Source organism: Trachymyrmex cornetzi, unplaced genomic scaffold (genome assembly GCF_001594075.2).
Source record: "Trachymyrmex cornetzi isolate Tcor2-1 unplaced genomic scaffold, Tcor1.1 scaffold800, whole genome shotgun sequence".
In the NCBI taxonomy this organism is placed as follows: domain Eukaryota; kingdom Metazoa; phylum Arthropoda; class Insecta; order Hymenoptera; family Formicidae; genus Trachymyrmex; species Trachymyrmex cornetzi.
Window position 1 is genome coordinate 60,276 of NW_017300137.1, and position 3,624 is coordinate 63,899.

A 3,624-nucleotide genomic window follows, 5' to 3' on the forward strand; every position below is an offset into this window, starting at 1 on the left:
TTCGCGGTGGCTATTGTAATGCAAAAGACTTTCTCGGTCTGCAAAACGTTGTGAAATGTGTCGACGCGCGTTTAAAACAATTAGAATCTTTAACCGATAATGTTAACAAGTGTGCGCAGTATTTAATTTGAGAAATCGAGCTGAAACTTCCTATAAATTATGTTAATCAGGAAATTATAAAATTAACGCTATGGGGAAATTACGACGAAATTGAGCGCAATGTACGTACACAAATTAATGATTTAACTTTTCTTGATATATATTTTAATATAATATTTTTGGAATTAATTTCATTGCGATGTACAATGAAATTTCTTATATAATCCTCTCCAATCGTGAATCTTTCGCTTAATAGTTCTAAGCCGTTTTTAGATTATTCTTATATGTATTTTTCTATGAAGAAAAATTTGTATCAATAAATACATCTTTGTATCATAAACTGTCGTTTGTTTCTTAATCATTCGTTCCCTTCCAACCGACATCTTCTTTTTTCATATTTTTTTGTCAGAACTAGATTAATAAAAACTTTTGTCATTTTTTCGAAATAAGACTAACGCTAACATAAAGTGTAAAAAAAAATTTATCCACTAAACCGAGTAAATCATCCCAGCTCTGTTACAATCAGGCACGAACTTGCCCATTCCTGTTTTCCTCCTGTCCTTCCAGACAAAAAAATCGGTTGCACAGCCTTAAATAATAGAAAAATAAATAAGCGATAAAGGAAGACTTTCTTCATTGCGTCTAACCATGATGCGAAAAAAACGAAAAGGGCCATAAATCATATCCGCATTCCTCTCCGAAGCCTGTACCTTTCCCCCTTTTTCCCCCCTGGCAAAAAACTGTCTCGGGGATCTATTTTCTCCATCTTCGCCATTTTCTCGGACTTGGCGGTTTTTCATTTTCACTTTCACTCTCTCTCTCTCACTCATCGCGTCTTCTCCCTCACTAATCGTAGCACGGGCAGCCATGGAGCGAACCAATCGAAACGCGCCATTTAATTATCTCATTACTCTACCCTCGCGTCACCAGTCAGAGAGCTCCCTTTTTCCAGACAGGCCCCTCTGGTCGTTTAGGGGAGAATGGAGGGGGATTTGTTTTGACGCCAGGGGTGGAGTGGTGGGAGTTTGTTTTGACGCTCCATGGCTACCCATATACTACTTTTCTGCTTTAAAATTTCGAACGATTCTTCTTGGGCGAATGTCCATTCGAAACGCGTATTATTCTTCAGTAAATTCGTTAAAGGTTTAGCTAATTTTGAGAAATTCGGTATAAATATTCTGTAATATCCCGCTAATCCGAGGAATTGTTTAATGTTTTTCGGCGTTTTAGGCCTAGGGAATTGTCTTACGGCCTCCAACTTCTTTGGATCTGGTTTAACTCCGTCTTTACTGATTACGTGTCCCAGATAGGTTACTTCCGTTTTTAGAAATTCGCACTTATCCGGTTGTAACTTCAGATTAGCCTCGCGAAGTCGATCTATTAGTAAATTATATTTTCTCTCATGTTCTTCGAGTGAGGTTGCGTATATAACAATGTAAACAAATAACTCCTCGCCCTGTAGTCCTGATAATACTAAGTCCATTAATCGTTGGAAAGTAGCGGGAGCGTTTTTTAATCCAAAAGGCATTCGGTCAAACTCATAATGACCGAAAGGTGTTGTAATTGCTGTTTTGTGACTGTCTGCGGGATCCATTTTTATTTGGTGGAACGCGGAGGCTAAATCGCATACCGAAAAATATTGAGCCCCACCTAATTGGTGTAGAATATCGACGATATTAGGTAACGGATAAGCGTCGCCAATAGTTTTATCATTTAAAGCTCTAAAATCTAAAACCATTCTCTAGCGTTTATTTCCTTTTGAGTCCTCCTTTTTGGGTACGATCCAAATAGGCGTATTGTACGGCGACTGTGAGGATTTTACGATGTCCTCTTCTAGCAATTCTTCTACCTGCTTGTTTATTTCTTCCTTATGTAACTGTGGAAATCTGTACTGTCGAGTGTTAATAGGCCGATCGTCTGTTGTCGGTATCTGGTGTTGCAATACATGAGTTGCTGTTAGTTTTTCCCCAGGAATGTGAAATCTGTCCTTGCTATTAAGTATTAGATTTATCACGTTTTCCTTTTCTCGTATATTTAGATGTTCTAAGCGTAATAATTCTACAATTTTTGTAAATCTATTCTTGTTAGGCTCTTCCGACAGTGTAAAGCATTCGTGCATAATATCATCTAATAATTCCTTTCCTGTTTTCTTTCTTTGTTTCGACTTTCGTTTACGCATAAACTTTTCTATAACCTCTTGAGATTGGGCTTGCGTTGATGCAAGGATTTTCGAAGACGGTTTATTTCTTTTTTCGCGATTGTAAAAAGATTTGATATTAGGATTATATAATTGCATAAGTTCTTCAAAGGTAACTTGAGAGATTTGATTATTATCACTCGAGGATATTCCAACTCTCGGGAATGTCATTTTTTCTAGAAGTATTAAAGAGTCCTTTTCTCTTGATTCCTGTAAATAAAATTGAGTCGTATTGCATAGTGAGGTTTGGTTACTTCCTTCCTTGCAACCGACGGGAGTAGAATTTACCAGAGAGGTACGGAAACTTTCCTCTAGAATTCTAGGATAGTTTTCAGGAGGGGTTTGGTAACTTCCCCCTCCAAGGATTTTGGAATCGCATAAATTTTGAGGAGGGGTTTGGTAACTTCCCTCTCTAAGGATTTTGGAATCATTTAAGCTTTCAGGAGGGGTTTGGTAACTTCCCCCTCCAAGGATTTTAGAATAATTTAAATTTTCAGGAGGGATTTGGTAACTTCCCCCTCCAAGGATTTTGGAATTATTCAAATTTTTATGAGGGATTTGATAACTTCCCTCTCCAAGGATTTTAGAATCTAGAGCCTCGCAGAAGGTTTGGCATCCTTCCTCTAGATTGGAATTTTTACTAATTTTTTCATCTTCTCTCATAATACTTTTATTTTTCCTTTTAATTTTATTCTCACCCTCATTTTGGGCAGTGCAATTAATTAATTTAGAATTCTCAATTGTAATTTCTATATCTTTGTTATTCATATCCTCGTCTTCGTCATTTTTGAATATGTGTCGCTGTTAATTATTTTACAATGCTTTCGGTTATCTTCTGGGTACATAAAATCAGCCTGCGTCTCTGTGGCTTTTATTTGATTGTCCTACGCTTCAATATTTGGTTTATGTGATTATCGAATAGTTCGTCTAAAGATTTTAGGCGCAAAGTTGGTACCTGGACCTCCACTTCTTCATCCAGAGTACTTATAACGTTTAGATACGCTTTTCCGTAGACACTTTCTACTATAGTGTCTCCTAAATAAATGCCATGAGCTACCTTTAATCTCGGGATATATCCTAATTTAATTTCAGGATTTCCTATTCTTACATAAAACGATGATTCTGATCGTGGAGATACTGTAATGGTTTCTGGAGGAAAAAAAGGTATAGTAATGCCTGATATATCTAAATATCCCTTCGCGTAATCTATTTTTAAGGAAGTCTGTTTGAAAAAATCATTACCCAATATGCCTGACTGTGTAATTGAAAAATCATTTGATACGATATGAAAGGTTACTTTATTTTCAAAAAGCAGTAAAGTTATTTCT